We start from the raw sequence: 18,210 nt of genomic DNA, 5'->3' as shown, positions 1-18,210 counted from the left end.
TAAGTCACTGGCTCAACTTTTGGAAAAGGTATCTTTTGAAAAAATAATTACAAATATTCTAATGTTCAACCTTTGGAGCATATCTAATAATTACTTTGTGTAGTTAAACTGTTTAATTAAATATGCAAAACATATACTTCAAACATTGATTTAAGTTCTTTAGAATAATTACAAAATTCAAATTGAATCAATAAATTAGAGCTGTTTACAGGAAAACACTGAAGATTCCTCTTTAACAAGTCTTATTAATTAAATCAAAGGCTAATGAATAGAAGGCAATCAAGACTTGATTGGCAACGGAGACATTAACCCAGGTAAATAACATTTTTAAAATGCTTTAAATTGTGTTAATACTACCACAGAACCTTCTGCTGGAGAAATTGCCAGGCTCATGTCTAGCTGTTCTAAGCCATACAGGGAGCTGTTTTAATTTCAGAGACTAGCTATCAGTCTCTAATTCTTCCAAGAACTGCCATTCCCAGCTTGGCCTCCCTGTGAAGCTCGCTGCATGCTCAAGGACGTGTGATTTCAAACTGGTTCTAACCACAAATCCAAATCTCTGCCAACTTCAGAAATTCTGTCCACAGATATGTGTGCCCATAAGTCTGTAAATAATAAAATTATCTTGTGTGGGTGAAGCAAGACGGAGAAGTTCTGAATAAGGAGAATGGCCTATTCATTTTTGCACGCATGTACTATTTTGACATTTCATGAACCCTACAAAGCAAAACTTTCCCACTCAGGGTCAATTTTCCAGGCTCAAAAGACGATGCACGAAGAGAATTTCCTAATGGACAATTCTCAAAGGAAAGCCTAAAGGTTTTCTATCAGATTAGTTACCGCAAATTCGTAAGGTAACTTTGTACAATAAAACAAAATAACAAACATTATCTAGGTCATCTCTGAAAATAGTGTTCATGTGCTAACATCTAGGAGAAATTATGTCTAGAGGATATAAAGGAAATTAAGGCAATACACCTAAAAGAAATTTAACATACTCTGGCAAATTTAATATATTCTGCCTCTCTCTTCCATTATGAGTCTGTCTCAAGAGAAACTGCTATGGAAAATAATACCGAGTGCACGGAGATACACAGCTTTTGTTTCCTCGCTGTATTGGTTTAAAGCAACAGAAGGAAATGTACTTACTACTGAGAGAGTGGCAATAGCAAGGCTGAGCACATCCAAGACAATATTTTGAACTGAACTTACACCTTTTTGGCAAAGTCATTAAAAATATTTTAAAGGTTTTAGCATCAGTGTTTCTTTCATTTGTTCTCTCTTAAGACACTGGTTGGAATGCTGATGATACTGTATCACATACACACTTCAAAAATTAAAGGCAACTAAATATTCATGGTCTTACCATCTCCGCCTAAATTCAATTTTCACTCAGGTATAAAAGAGAAACCATCTCAGTACTATTTAACCTTTGATATTCAGAAATACTCTAAAAGTACATTATTTATTCTGGAAAAGTAAATTTAGAATTTCAAGGTAAGTTGTCAGTAATCACACCTCACCCTAATCTTTATCAAAACAATACAGAAAAAACAGGAAGAAGACTAATGTTATTTCTGTTGAATTGATTTCTTTTTTTAAATAAAAAAAAAGATTTATAAAAGAATGGCATAATGGTTATTTATTAAGATATGATTAACAATGCAAAAAGTCTAATAATTTAATGCAATGAGAAAAAGGGTGCACTCAACCAACAATTATTATGAGATTGTACGTTTGATAAAATATTGATAATGATGCTTCATTAAATGTACAAACTCATAATACTTTGAAACATAAAATTAGAGGAATATATATTGTTTCTGGGAGAAAAGAAAACAATTACATTTCAATAACTTAAAACTTGCATTTTTCCTAAAATAAAGTCTGTCAGTAAAGGATTTGAGAATCTTAGAACTTTAAAAAAGTAACCTCAGTGGAGGGAGGGTATGGACTGGGAATTTGGGGTTGGCAGATGCAAACTATTACATTTAGGATGGATAAACAAGGTCCTGCTGTACAGCACAGGGAACCATTTTCACTATCCTGTGATAAACACAATGGAAAAAACACAACCAAGAATGTATACATGTGTATAACGTAACTGAGAAGTGAGTCAGTTTGCTGTACAGCAGAGATTGGCACAATACTGTCAATCAACTATACTTCAATTTATAAAAACTAATTTAAAAAAACAGAAGTAAACTCAGTGATCACTCAAAACGAAAAAATTCTTACTGGGTTGATTGTCACTCCCAGGAACAAAGCACTCCCTCAGAAGACTTTGTTGGAACTCAAATCCCCTAAAACGTCCACATTTTTTAGTCCCTCTTTATGTTCAGCCAAAATTGGCTTCCTGTAACTTCTACTCTCTCAATCAAGTTCTGAGTCCACAAAGACTAAACTAAATGCTCTTCCTCAAGACAGCCCTCCACTTAATGAAGTTTTACTATCCTGCCTCCTATTCAACAAATACTAATGGAGAGAATGTTAAGCTGTGCTGGGGATAAAGAATAAACAACCCAGACACGGTCCCTGCACTCACGGCTCACGGAGGAGATAGATGTAAAACATGTATCTACAAAGACAGCTAATCAAAGGGGGGCAGGAGATGCTCGCTTGCCAAAAACAGGACAATTTAACCATCACTAAACTAATACCTGTGATTGAAAGGCAGTAAATATGTTTAAATCAATAAGTTTACAATGAGATATTATTTACTTATTTTTTTTTAATTTTTTTTTAATTTAATATATTCCTTACAAATTTAAGAACCCATCCTGAACCCTCCTCCCTCCTCCCTCCCCATACCATCCCTCTGGGTCGTCCCAGTGCACCAGCCCCAAGCATCCAGCATCGTGCATTGAACCTGGACTGGCATCTCGTTTCATATATGACATTTCACATGTTTCAATGCCATTCTCCCAAATCTTCCCACCCTTTCCCTCTCCCACAGAGTCCATAAGCCTGTTCTATACATCAGTGTCTCTTTTGCTGTCTTGTATACAGGGTTATCGTTACCATCTTTCTAAATTCCATATATATGCGTTAGTATACTGTATTGGTGTTTTTCATATACAATGAGATATTATTTACTTATAAGTTCTATTTTTTTAAGATTTTTTTTTGATGTGGATCATTTTTAAGTTTCTTTTTCTTTTTTTCAGTTTATTTTTCATTGGAGAATAATTGCTTTAAAATGTTGTGTTACTTTCTGCCATACAACAAGGTAATCAGCCCTCAGTATACATATATCCCTTCATTTTGAACGTCCCTTCCAACCCTTATACCCAATCCCCCGAACCCACCCCTAACCCACCCCGAACTCACCATCACAGAGCACTGGGCTGAGCTCACTGTGCTATAGGGCAGCTTCTGATGTGGACCATTTTAAAAGTCTTTATTGAATTTGTTACACTACTGCTTCTGCGGCTTATGTTCCAGTTTTTTGGCCATGAGGAAATGTGGGATCTTACCTCCCTAAGCAGGAATCAAACCTGCACTCCCTACATTGGAAGGTGAGGTCTTAACCACCAGACCACCAGGGAAGTCCCCTATAATGAGACTTTAGAAGAAACTCATGAGTTACATTTGGAGCGTACTATGGATCCCACGCATTAGTTTAAAAACTGTTAAAGAGAACATGTCAAGCATTCGCTTCCCTTTTCATATACCTTCCTATATACTACGTGTTGTCACTGTTCAGTTGCTAAGTTGCTTTGACTCTTTGCGACTCCATGGACTGACTGCAGCGTGCCATACACACTACACCTCAGTGTGATCGGATAGTGGATATGTGAAATTTCTCTGTAGAGACGCATCATGTGAAAAATGAAGGGGAAATGACAAAATCTGAATATCAACATTAACAGCTGCTGAAATCACACAAAAAAGCTACCAGATATTAAGTGCCTCCTGATGGGAGCACTCATGCACCTCAGTGGAATCAATTCAATCTGAATGTGACCAAGTATCATCTAATCCCTTATTTTAAGAAAACAAAGGAACAATTTATTAAATAAATAACACCATTTCTTATTGGGATAGAGTGAGAAAAGTCTACACTATAGGAAACTATAGGGATAGGAACCTGTTTCTTCAACAAATAAATTTCAAGAAAAAAAAGGTGGGGGAAAGCCCACAACTTAAAAGAGAGAGATATCAACTAACTGAAATGAACTGCAATGTTATCTTGATTCCAACAAAGCTAATTTTAACACTGACTATATATTTGACGATTTAAAAAATTGCTAAAATTTTTATACTTGATAATGGTATTGTGATTAGGTGCTTATCTAAAACAAGGTTCTTATCTTTCAAAGAAAAAATATACAATGATGTTTAGGGTTTGTTTCAAAATAACTGGGAGGAATGAAGACAGACGAAATACACAGGCTGTCAAGGACGGCATCATGGGGAGTTATGAAAACTCCAGTCTCTTCTAATTTTCTATAGTATGTTCTTTAAAAATGAAAACAAACTCCCAATAGAAATTGAGATAAATGCCATGAAGGAAATCACAGCATGCCATAAAAAAGATAAAGAACCTATTTTAACAGAAATACAAATGAACTTACTTACAGAATGCTGCTGCTGCTAAGTCGCTGGTCTGACTCTGTGCAGCCCCATAGACGGCAGCCCACCAGGCTCCCCCGTCCCTGGGATTCTCCAGGCTAGAACACTGGAGTGGGTTGTCATGTCCTTCTCCAATGCATGAAAGTGAAAAGTGAAAGTGAAGTCGCTCAGTCACGTCCGACTCTTAGCGACCCCATGGACTGCAGCCCACCAGGCTCCTCCGTCCATGAGATTTTCCAGGCAAGAGTACTGGGGTGGGGTGCCATTGCCTTCTACTTGCAGAATAGACTAACAGAAAACAAACTTATGCTTCCAAAAGGAAAAAGTAGGGGAGGGATAAATTAGGAATTGGGATTAACAGATACAAACTACTATAAATAAAATAGATAAGCAATAAAGACCTATTGTGCAGCACAGAGAACTATATTCAATATCTTCTAAAATGGGAAAAAAGTCTAAAAAAGGATATATACATATGTATACCTGAATCACTTTCTACACCTAAAACATTGTAAATTGACTGTACCTCAGTTTTTCTTTAAAAAAATAACCTATTTGAGACAGTTAGAGAAGGATTTTCTGAAAGTGTGACATTTGAGCTGAAACAAGAAATATAGCAAGAGGAAGTAAATAACATTCCAGGCAGATGGAACAACCTGTACAAAAGCCCAGAGGCAGAGAACACAATGCATTAAACAAAAATATAAGAAAGAGTGGCTGAGGCTTGTTGTCACTGGGGGGTAGGGTGCATGGATGGGGGAACGTGGAGAGAAGGCAGGAAAGCTTGATCACAGAGGTCCTTAAGGGCCACAGAAAGGCCTGATTAAAACAAACACCACTGGGACTCTTCAGAAAAAGAGATAGCATGGTTAAATTACATGCCTGCAGCTCCCTCACTATGGTGTGGAGAAGAGACTGAAGGAACCCAACGGTGGGAGCAGCGAGAAGGGAGGTGGGACAGTGACTGCTCTGGTCCAGGGAAAAGATGCTCGCCACCAAGAACCAGAGCATTGGCAAAAGCAATGGGAAAAAGGAAAACAATATTCTGAAGACAGATTCAACAGTCTATAAGCATCAACTGGATTGGGTGTAGGGCAAGTGGTGAAGGATGATTCCACATGTCCTGACTGCAATGTCTGCGTGGGTAGAAGTATGTGTACTGAGGCAAGGGAAACTACAGAAGAGATTTAGACAGAGATCCAAGAGTCTGTTTGGGAGGAAAGTAGTCTAGAAGTGACCAAGTGCAGACATAAGGGAAACATTCGTGTTTATGAGTCTGGGTCTCAGTACAAAAATCTAAGCTAGACATAAAAATGTGTGAATCATTGGAGGAGTTCAAGGGAAGCAATAATCTCAAGACAGCCAGTTTTCCGTTAAAGCAGGAGTAAAGAAAACACTAAGAAAAAGGTAGAATCAGAGAATGGTATTCTAAATCTAGATGACATGAAAAGAGTCTGAAGGATAGGGGGAGGGACAGAGTAGGAGACAGAGTAAGAAATACTCTGTGAGACCCTCAGTGAGGTCTGAGGGCCACAGAAAGGTCTGAGGTCTGAGGTCTTAAGGGCCACAGAAAGGCCTGATTAAAACAAACACCACTGGGACTCTTCAGAAAAGAGATAGCATGATTAAATTACATGCCTGCAGCTCCCTCGTTATGGTATGGAGAAAAGACTGAAGGAACTCAACAGTGGGAGCAGCGAGAAGGGAGGTGGGGCTGTATACCAAGGAGCTGTACACCTTATAGCTGTATACCTATACAGCAAGGGAGCTGTATACCACGGGTGGTGCTGTGGTAACAGATAAATACATAGACAGACAGGCAGATAGACAGACAGATTACCAAGCAGTAGATAGAAAACCGGGAAGTTATATACCACAGGTAGTGCTGAATATCCATTGGAAGGACTGATGCTGAAGCTGAAACTCCAATACTTTGGCCACCTGATGCGAAGAGCTGACTCATTAGAAAAGACCCTGATGCTGGGAAAGATTGGGGGCAGGAGGAGAAGGGGACGACAGAGGAGGAAGGTTGGATGGCATCACAGATTCAATGGACTTGGGTTTGGGTAAACTCCGGGAGTTGGTGATGGACAGGGAGGCCTGGTGTGCTGCAGTTCATGGGGTCACAAAGAGTGGACATGACTGAGAGACTGAACCGGCTGAGCGCTGTAGCAAACAGAGGTACTGAAATGGAGCAGAACCCTATGGTCCTTGAACCCCACGTCCTCAGTCTGCCTTTTGTCTATGGAAAACCTTCAGCCAAAGGATAAATTTATAGTCAGAGAAGTGAGAAAACACAGAAACAAAGCAAAATAGTCAAAGGAGACCAAATAATAATATGTTCATTAAAGTCAAGGACCTTTGGTTCCGTCTCAAGGGCAATAGCTTTTCAAAGGCTTTAGTTCCTCTGAGCCATATCCTGTGAGCTGTCTTATAGATACTGAAACCTCCACCAGGCTGAAAAAGTTAACTGCATGATGACCAGACTCTACCCATGACACAAGCTGCCACAATTCCGTGAAATGACCTCAAAAAAAAAAAAAAATTAGAAACAAACTGACCCTAGAACTGAAGCTAAAACAACCAAACGGACACTGATCAGACCCCAGTGACCAATTTGAAGATGACTGTCAAAGCTGCCAGTGCTGTTTCTGCATGGAGCCCCCTCCCTCTGTCTATAAAAGCTCTATGCGCTGGCTGTCAGCAGGCTGTGGGAGTGGGGGGACCGGCGGCCTTTGGACCGGTTGCGGGCATCCAAAAAAAAGCAAAATTCCTTTCCACCAACCTGGCCTCTTCACTGGCTTTTGAGCAGTGAGCAGCCAGACCCCACACTTGCCGTGTGAGGCAGAGGCAAGTCCATCCTGTCTTGGCTGTTACTCAGCAAAGCCACCCCTGTGTGTGTGAGGCAAGGCCTGGAGTGGGTTAGGGCCAGCCCAGCAGCTGTGCAAGAGACCAAAGTACAGGATCTCACTGCTGTCTACATTTTAAAACCCATTTGTTGTTGTTCAGCTGTACAGTCATGTCCGACTCTTTGCAACCCCATGGACTGCAGCACACCAGGGTTCTCTGTCCTTCACCATCTCCCAGAGTTTGCTCAAACTCATGTCTATTGAGTTGGTGATGCTATCCAACCATCTCATCCTTCGTCGCTCCATTCTCCTCCCACCTTCAATCCTTCCCAGCATCAGGGTCTTTTCCAATGAGTTGCCTCTGTGCATCAGGTGGCCAAAGTACTGGAGCTTCAGCTTCAGCATCAGTCCTGAGAGCTGGGCGTGTGGAGTCTTAGCCACTGGAAGCTACCAAGGAGTCCCCAGGGCAGTGCTCTTTGACACCACGCTTTCGACACCCATCCCATCCCCTCTAGGGGGACCTGGCTTCATTGACTGTCTTCTCTTTTTTTCTCTCTCTCTCCTTCCTCCTTCCCTTTTCCCTTTCAGACTCTCTAACCCAGCCCTTCCTCTCCATGGCCACTCTGTCCCAAACCACTACACTGACCTTCTACCTCTACCACTGGACTGTTCTGGAAAATTTGCATGTATTACACAGTGTTCAGTGGTGAATGAATGAGTCAACCCTTTACCTTATAAAAGAAGTACTCAAAATCCTACCACTTTGACCAGCCTGTTTTAAATCTACCACCAGAAACAGCAGATCACTCAATTGTCTGTGGCCGTCTAACCTACCAGAACATAATCAGAACATTTACCCATGTTGGAAAAACAAGCAGATATCCAGCATTTACAGTGTTCCAGTCCACTAGCTTAACTATCTCCTCAAAAAGAAGAATTAAAGTTATTTAGGTATGACATAATCTTTTATGAACTCTTGCTGCTGCTGCTGCTAAGTCACTTCAGTCGTGTCCGACTCTGTGTGACCCCATAGACGGCAACCCACCAGGCTCCCCCATCCCTGGGATTCTCCAGGCAAGAACACTGGAGTGGGTTGCCATTTCCTTCTCCAATGCATGAAAGTGAAAAGTTAAAATGAAGTCGCTAGGTCATGTCCAACTCTTCGCGACCCCATGGACTGCAGCCCACCAGGCTCCTCCGCCCATGGGATTTTCCAGGCAAGAGTACTGGAGTGGGGTGCCACTGCCTTCTCTGTATGAACTCCTAGAACACTATTTTTCTTTCTATTTTGACTTACTCAGAAATCATCTGAGTGGATCATCTGTCCTAAAATTTCCAGCTGGAGGAGGGGGAATGAAAAAAGGCATACAAGGGTTAGGTGACCCATTTCCATCTTCTTTGTGAACATCTGGACAGCTCAAGGCTGCTTACTGTATCCCCAGTTTTCCACAGATCCTCAAAGATGACTAGCAATGAGGGGACAATCTCAACTCCCAACTTCTTTAAAAGTCTGTGACACAAACATCTCAGACCCTAAATCAGAATCCCTCAGAGAACCATAGTACGATCAGACTTCCTGAGACATCTGATAATTTAATTCACTCCTACATTTGCTTTGCACTTTGGGGCTTAAAAGGAACTCTTCCCAGCATTATGGTGTCAGCAAAACATAGAGTAATTGTGCTTATTTCTAGCCCAACAGCATCTTTTGTATGTAAACATCAAACCTGAGCTTTTCCTGAATTATTAATACTTCCTCTCCTTCCATCATTGAGCTGGACTGTATTGTAGTTATCTTGATGTTTGTTGGATTTTGAGAGATTTTTATCACCCATGTTGACATGTTAACCTTCCAGAGTTTTAGGGCAAACCACTGTACACATCTCAGTATTCTTCTGGAGTATCTCCAATTGCAAGGAACCATTCTGGGGCGAGCAAAAAGTTACCAGCATATAGTACTTGAGGAGATTACCAGCCAAAGAATAAATAAGACAGTATCAAGCAACTTAAATGCATAATAAAGGTAAGTTCTTTGTCAAAAAAAAAAAAAAGTAAAGCAAATTTATCAAAGACAAGGAATGAAAGAATTAACTTTTCAAGAAAAGGCAAGAAGCTTGGAAATAACGCCCAGGACACCCATAGATGTAAAGGTAGTTGGTTACACTACTCCTGAAGTTACTGGAGAAGAACTGTTTATTTGATGAGATGAGAGGGTTTCATAAGACCTAAGTAAATGTAATTTATTATTAGGAGTTTTGAGACTGATTTTTCACACAAAGTGAGATTTGAAGCTAACTATATTAGTTCTGTAAGTTTTCATCTTTAACGTACTGCAGTTCATATCCCTAAACATACATCTATATGTACACATAGAGATGAAAACTAAGAATTAGGGCATGATGGGAAGATCAAGGAACAAAAAGAAGTAGGAGGGCTTTTTCTACTTTGTTTTTCTCTAGCCCCACTTTCAAGAACACTTGTCTTAGAAAACATATTACTGCAGTCTTTGGAAAGGTTGCATTTTACATTTCTAGAGAAATCACATTTTCTTCTTCTGAGGTCAAGTTGCCACTTCAAAACGATTTTTATCTTCTGTAGCTATTTTTTCCCCATAGAAAATGGTCCCAAAAAAGCAGAAAAGAAATGGACATATTTCTTGATGATATTATCATTTTTACCTGTCTTGGATTACTATTTCCTGGATAATTCTTACACGGCATCTCTTTTATTTTTGAACAAACTCAGGGAGATAGCGAAGGACAGGGAAGCCTGGCGTGCTGCAGTTCATGGGGCAGCAAGAGTTGGACATGCCTTAGCAACTGAACAATAACAATATCTTATACCATTAATATATCTAAAAATAAAAATAATTCATAATTTTTAAAAAGTCTAACTACAACATCAGGATGACAATGAGTCATTGATTACATGAGCTGGGATTAAAGAAAAGATGATGAAGTCTGATACTAACTCTTACAGCATTTCAAGCTTCCTAGTTCAAAGGTATGTTTAAAAGATGATATTCCCATTTCTCGAGGAGAGTCATAAATGTTCCCCCTCCTCTAGGAAAGACATACATGTTCAGCATCCTAAGAGAGAGGTCAAGCTTCCACTCTCAGGAAAAAAGCATCTCCAAAGAAGTTAAATGAGATGTGCCAAAAGCTCATCACCGACTCACCAAGAGACTCTGAGGAGTCCCCAAATACTCATTGCCAAGTAATGGTAACCACAGAGATCTTGTGTTTTCCATTCAAACACAGCCTTACAAAATTAAGTGAAGTTTGGAACAGCAGGATTAAACAATTAAAGCAGCCCAGGAGAGCCATTAAGGCAGGGGTATTCAGAGTTCAGACTATTCTCAACCCATTCTCCCAATTCTAATAAAGACATGTGTGTGCGCGCACACACACACACACACACACACCCCACACTTCCAGCTTATGTTACAAACAGGACAGCAAGCTAATGTTTTCTTTTTTTGGTTTGGCTGTGACAGACCATGAAGAATCAACAAAGAAAATTATTATAAATACACTGCAACTTGGTTAAAGGACTAGAAGACTTATATCAAGTCAAAGAGATTATGAGTGATTTTAATTTGCTCCAATGAAAATGTCTTACTTTCATAATTATAGAAAATCTGTTATTGTTGTAAGTTTTTAATGAAAATTTACAAAAATATCAAGCAAAGCCAAATGTATCTAGTTTGACTTGTCTTTATGACAAAAATGATGGGACAAAAATGCTACAGCATCACGAATTATCTAAATCTAAAAGGCTGCACTTCTAGAAATTAAAGTGACACTCAACTGGATTGCTTTTTAGGCAAGTAGAGTCTCAAAGTAAAAAATGATTCTCCTAACTATAATATTGAAAATAACCGACCTATACATGCTGAAGATCAGGGTTTATATTGATTCATACGTTGGGAAAGAACTGATTAAATATTAGTAAATAATATTAAGTATATTTAAACATTAAATATTAGTTGCTCAGTCGTGTGTGACTCTTTGCCACCCCATGGACTGTACCCCGCCAGGTTCCTCTGTCCATGGGATTCTTCAGGCAAGAATACTGGAGTGGGTAGCCATTCCCTTTTCCAGGAGATTTTTCCAACCCAGGGGTTTAACCTGGGTCTCCTGCATTGCAGGCAGATTCTTTAACATCTGAGCCACCAGGGAAGCTGATTACACAAAGAAAGACTTTCATAAAAATAATATATAATTGATATGATACGATCTATGCTAGTCTTACTTCCAAATCCTATCAACAGTATAAATTAGTCAGCCCGATTTGAAATAAAATGATTTTTTATACCGCCAGTAAGTTTAAAATCAAGATGGTTATCTTTACCTTAAAAATAGCATTCGTGTTAAATGCTCCTGTTAAGGTACCCACAGTACCTTAACTGTGGCAGGCCTGGGACAAAGAATTTATTTACAGTAATTTGGTCACTACACCACCTTTGTGGGGCAGATAGTATTACTATCTCCATGTTTATAAAGAAACTGAGGCACATATTAGAAGCAGTAGGTCCACAAACTGGACCTAGGAGACTAGACGTCAAGGCCCATATTCATAAATTCTCTGTGGAGTAGCAATAATTAAAGTGTAAACTACAGAAAAAAGGTGTGTGGCCCATACCCTCATATTCTCCCTTCAACAGATGCACTCTGCTTACACCAGACACATATTACTTACTCTCAAAGCAACGTCATTACTTTTTGTGTTTTCTAATGCTTTGTAAATATTATCAAAATAAACCAATATACTTTAGAACAGCATTAATGAGTCTTACTCTAATTATCATGCGTATCAGAGAATAGTTGGAAAATACAGGAAAAAAAAATTTACATCAACAATAATCCCAGTATTCAGTGATAAATTCTTCAACAAAAGAATCATCTAGACTTTTTTCCCCTATTGCAGATTTTTATAAATGCTGTCCTCCCATATTTGGTCATCTACTTTTCCACTTTAGTTTAAAAATCATTATTTTACTGCATGGGCTGCAGTAAGAACCAGGAAGCCTCAAGTTTGAACAAGCCCACATTTTCCTTTTAAGGTAAGTGGTCCCAGTACTTCTTTAGTTCATGAAATCTCATGACTCCTGTACTGTGATTTACTGATGAAAGTAACTCTGCTAGAAGCAATAGAGGCCTGAATGAGGGGCAGAACCTTCGGGGCACAGTTGTTCCGAGTCAGCCTGACTGGAATTCAGTCTTCCGGGGCTGCTCCAACCCAGTGACAGAAAAGAATCACGTAAGTCACCTCCAGGAAAGACATTCTAGCATATTTAACTCCATGAAGCCAGATACATGATCTTAGGAGAATGGAGATAATAATAATAACACGATAATCAAATGTGTACTTGAAGAAAGAACTTAAGTCCTGACTAAGAAGAGATTTGTATGGTAAATCTCTCCATACAAGAGCCAAATGTCTAAGTCTCTTCTCATACTTAAAGAGCCTGCTGACAGCATTCCTAAACATGTCCCCCAAACATTACGTACTTTTTAAAATATTTTATTTATTTGGCTGCATCAGGTCTTACTTGTGGCAGGCGAGATCTTTTACTCGTGGCATGTGGCATCTGGTTCCCCAGCCAGGGATCAAACCAGACCCCGTACACTGGGAGCATTGGAGTTTTAGCCACTGAACCACCAGGGAAGCCCCACATAGTTAATCTTTATTAAGCATCTATTAATAGTACTATAACAGGTGCTGAAGAATAAGTTATATGCATATGAGAATATGTCACATACATATGAGGCAAAGGAGCTGTCGAGCAAGGCAGTAACAAAATTATGAAAAAGAAGGAAAAAACTATTCTGATATTTGCTTAAAAAGTAAGATTTTATTCAGGACTATTGCAACAATGGAAAGAGAGATATGGTTCAACTTTGAATACAGCAACAACAGGTGGGTTTTTCTAGCCAAAGAGCAGATGGACAGAAAATTACTAAGAGGAGATATCAGGGGTAGGAGGGAACCTTGCTCAACCGATCTATTAAGATTCCTGCTAAAAACAGTCCAGAGCCATCAGATATCAAGGGTGGGGGGATTTTCTCTAAACTGACTTAGCAGGATCCTTCCTAAAACTGGGCCAGGCAGGCCTGGCAAGGACAGGGCTAGGGCTGGGGAGGGAGTGGCAAAGTCAAGGCCCAGTCAAAAGAGAGCTTAGAATAACACATGTGTGTTCAGTTGCTGAAGTCCTGTCCAACTCTTTGGGACCCTATGGACTGTTGACCGCCAGGCTCCTCTGTCCATGGGATTCTCCAGGCAAGAATACTTGAGTAGGTTGCCATGCCCCGCTTCAGGGGATCTTCCCGACCCAGGGATCGAACCAGTGTCTCCTACGTCTCCTGCACTGCAGGTAGATTTACCACTGAGCTATCAGGGAAGCCCTTAGAGTAACATAATTGAAGTTTATTCCAAGAGAGTATCTTGTCAGAAGCCAGGGAATGCTCATAACATGAACAGGACTTGAAGATGGGATAGAATGTGGACATGTAAAAAGAGGAGGCAAGCCGCTTACATAAAGGGATCCATCATAAAGATGCAGAAGGGGTACGGGGGTGGGGGGGGGAGGCACGTTCAAAGCACAGAGAGTAGAAACTGGGGAAGCAGAAGGACATAAGACAAGAAAAGCAGATGCCGGGTTGCCTACAAAATTGAACCAGCAATCAGATATCTGATCTTATTAGACAGCAGTATCTTCATTATCTGCCTACATATTTCAGGGTAGAGCTTTGAAAGAAGCAAATAGGCTTCTAAAGTTAACAAAATTTTTTTTAATTTTTACATTAAATTTTTACATTAAAAAAATTTTTAATTGGAGGGTAATTGCTTAACAACGTTGTACAGATTTTTGCCATACAACAACATGAATCAGCAGTAAGTAAACGTATGTCCCCTCCTCCTTGAGCCTCTTTCCCAACCTCTCACCCATCCCATCTGTCTAAGTCATCACAGAGCAGTGGGCTGAGCTCCCTGTGTTAAATACGCATTTTTATTCCCAACCAACAAAGGTAAATTAACAGAGCTTATAAGTCTGTTAAATATATCTCCATGATATACGCAGAGATTAAAAACAGACTGTAAAATGAATACAGTTATCAATATAAATTAAAACCTACTAAATATTAATATAGCTTCCCAGGTGGCTTAGTGGTAAAGAATCCGCCTGCCAATACAAGAGATGCGAGTTGGTTTCTTACATCTCCAGGGAAGAAGCTCCCCTCTTCCCTCTTCCCCTTCCCCTCTGGAGGGCATGACAACCCACTCCAGTATTCTTTTTTTTTTTTCACTCCAGTATTCTTGCCTGGGAAATTCCATGGACAGAAGAGTCTGGTGGGTTACAGTCCATGGACTCGCAAAAGAGTTGGACATAGCGACTAAACCACAACAAATATTAATACATTTCTAGGATTGAAATGCTGTAGTTACAAATATATACAGAACTATAAAATATTTGGTAGCAAATCTGCACTGTAATGAGAAAGAAAGCTGAATACAATTTGTTAAATCCAACTATGCTACTTTCAAGGCTTTCCAAGCAGTAACATGTGTTTATCACCATCAAACAGGACATTAGCATCCTTTCTCTACACACAGCAATCTGTTTTGCTAGGTTTGGTGCTACAGAGTAAGGAAAACTGACAAGATCTTAAATTACTATTCAGTAACGTTAAGGCTCGCCCACTAAATCTACTTCTAATAAGAAATCTAATTTCTACTCAATGAGATGAAACAATCTAGCCATTCTAAGGAGAAATCATGTTTTATGGCTTTCATGGAGTCTGGCTCCAATAATACTGCACGCATGAATGAACAAAGTCAACTATCTCAAACCAGGACTAAACTAGGAAACAAATATAGACAGGACTTTACATCAGCTCTCCTGATAGAACAATTTCTATAAGTAAGAAATTCCCAAACTCAGGTTTCCTACAAGAGCTGATGCATTGGAAAAGACCCTGATGCTGGGAAAGACTGAGGGCAGGAGGAGAAGAAGGCAGCAAAGGATGAGATGGTTGGATGGCATCATCAACCCAATGGACATGAATCTGAGCAAACTCCAGGAGATAATAAATGACAGGGAAGCCTGATGTGCTGCAGTCGACGGGGTCCCAAAGAGTCAGACACGACTAAGCGACTGAACAACAATATACTCAAAAGCAACTAAATATTTGCTGGGTTTTCATCTAAAATGAGGGATGAATACAACTGCCATGACTCTTTTCCAACTGAAGCAGATGGGAAATCATCAGTAGTCATCCAGTTGAAGAACTCTTCCATAACAGCATCGTATTTACAAATCCTAGCCCAGAAAATAAATGAGGCTTCAGCTAGTACAATATGTTACCTTACAATGAGTTTAAAAAATAGTACATCTGTAACTTGGGTAAATTAAACACACATACCTAAATGTTTCTGTCAAATATCCACAGATATCTATTCACTTAGTAATTGTCTACATCCTCTCCTTTTATAATATTTATACTCTTTTCTTGTTTAAAAAAAAATGGAAAGTCACTATATTAAAATTACAGTAAGACTTTCCCTGGTTATCTTGTGGTTAAGAGTCCACCTGCCAAGGCAGGGGATGCAGGTTTCATCCCTGATCCCGGAGGGTCCCACATGCTGCAGAGCAACTAAGCTGCCTGTACCACCTCTACTGAAACCTGCATGCCAAGAGCCCGGGCTTGGCAACGAGAGAAGCCACCACAGGAGGAAGCCCATACACTGCCAGGAAGAGTAGCCTCTACTCACTGCAAGTAGAGAAAGCCTGCGTGTAGAAATGAAGACCCAGGGCAGCACAAAATAAAAATAAATACATAAAATTACAATGAAAACGGATACTAGAAAACTAATCTCCTGTGTTCACGGTACACAAACAACACAGAGGATTAAAATAAGGGTTCATTTCCTTTCCTTGTTTCTTTGTTTTTAAATACACAAATATTTAAAGAAAAAGTACATGCAGGTCAGGAAGCAACAGTTAGAACTGGACATGGAACAACAGGCTGGTTCCAAATTAGGAAAGGAATACATCAAGGCTGTATATTATCACCCTGCTTATTTAACTTATATGCAGAGTACATCATGAGAAACGCTGGGCTGGATGAAGCACAAGCTGGAATCAAGACTGCCACGAGAAATATCAGTAACCTCAGAAATGCAGATAACACCACCCTTATGGCAGAAAGCAAAGAACTAAAGTGCCTTCTGGTGAAAATGAAAGAGGAGAGTGAAAAAGTTGGCTTAAAACTCAACATTCAGAAAACTAAGATCATGACATCTGGTCCCATCACTTCATGGCAAATAGATGGGGAAACAGTGGAAAAAGTGGCTGACTTTATTTTGGGGGGCTCCAAAATCACTGCAGATGGTGATTGCAGCCACAAAATTAAAAGACTCTTGCTCCTTGGAAGAAAAGTTATGACCAACCTAGACAGCATATTTAAAAGCTAGACATTACTTTGCCAACAAAGGTCTGTCTAATCAAAGCTATGGTTTTTCCGGTGGTCATTATATGGATGTGAGAGTTGGACTATAAAGAGAGCTGAGCGCCAAAGAATCGATGCTTTTGAACTGTGGTGTTGGAGAAGACTCTTGAGAGTCCCTTGGACTGCAAGGAAATCCAAACAGTCCATCCTAAAGGAGATCAGTCCTGAATATTCATTGGAAGGACTGATGCTGAAGGTGAAACTCCAATACTTTGGCCACTTGATGCAAAGAACTGACTCATTTGAAAAGACCCTGATGCTGGGAAAGATTGAAGGCAGAAGGAGAAGGGGATGACAGAGGATGAGATGGTTGGACGGCATCATTGACTCAATGGACATGAGTTTGAGAAAACTCCGGGAGTGGTGATGGACAGGGAGGCCTGGCGTGCTGCAGTCCATGGGGTCGCAAAGAGTCGGACACAACTGAGCGACTGAACTGAACATTGCTTATTCTTCTTTTTAACCCTTATTTTAAACATCCCAACCATGAGGACTTCCTTGGTGGTCCAGTGGTTAATAGTTCACTTTCCAATGCAGGGGGTGCAGGTTCAATGGCTGGTCAGAGAGCTAAGATCCCACATGTCCCGTGACCAGAAAACCAAAACATGAAACAGAAGCAATATGGCAACAAATTCAACAAGGACTTTAATAACAGTCCACGTCAAAAAAGAAATCCAAACCACTAATAATCTGAGATTATTAACTTTAGAAATTGAGAGGACAGGATTAATCATGTTATCAAGCAAGCATTCAGTCATTACGCTCATAGCTTACTCAGCACTTCAGCCACCTGATGTGAAGAACTGACTCATTGGAAAAAATCCTGATGCTGGGAAAGACTGAAGGCAGGAGGAGAAGGGGACGACAGAGGATGAGACGGTTGGATGGCATCACCAACTCGATGGACATGAATCTGAGTAAGCTCCGGGAGTTGGTAATGGACAGGGAAGCCTGGCATGCTGCAGTCCATGGCGTCACAAAGAATTGGACACAACTCAGTGACTGAACTGAACTGAACTGAAGGAGAAAGTGTGACTCAATTATACAGGATACGTGAAAAAACAGAGAGATTAACTCATTTTTGGATAGATGGAATGACTCCAACTCTTCAATACGGTGAGAAAGTATCAGATGATAAGCTGAGATACAAGTTTTCAGTGAAGAAATTTTACTACTCAGAGCTATAAACCTGTACCTATCTTTCAACCTGTCAACTCCACTTTCTTCAACTTTCAAAGAAAATCTCTACTACAACCTCTTTGCACTTTCTTTTC

The 18,210-nt window shown here is 39.9% G+C and overlaps 1 protein-coding gene across 8 annotated transcripts in view; it reads right to left on the bottom strand.

The window, feature by feature from the left end:
- Positions 1–18,210, bottom strand: part of CDK14 (cyclin dependent kinase 14) — a 665,059-nt gene that overhangs the window by 457,134 nt on the left and 189,715 nt on the right. The window lies entirely within an intron of this gene.

This window comes from Bos indicus, chromosome 4, assembly GCF_029378745.1.
Source record: "Bos indicus isolate NIAB-ARS_2022 breed Sahiwal x Tharparkar chromosome 4, NIAB-ARS_B.indTharparkar_mat_pri_1.0, whole genome shotgun sequence".
In the NCBI taxonomy this organism is placed as follows: Eukaryota; Metazoa; Chordata; class Mammalia; order Artiodactyla; family Bovidae; genus Bos; species Bos indicus.
Note: the sequence above shows the minus strand (reverse complement) of the source record. Positions and strands in the feature narration are given on the sequence as shown.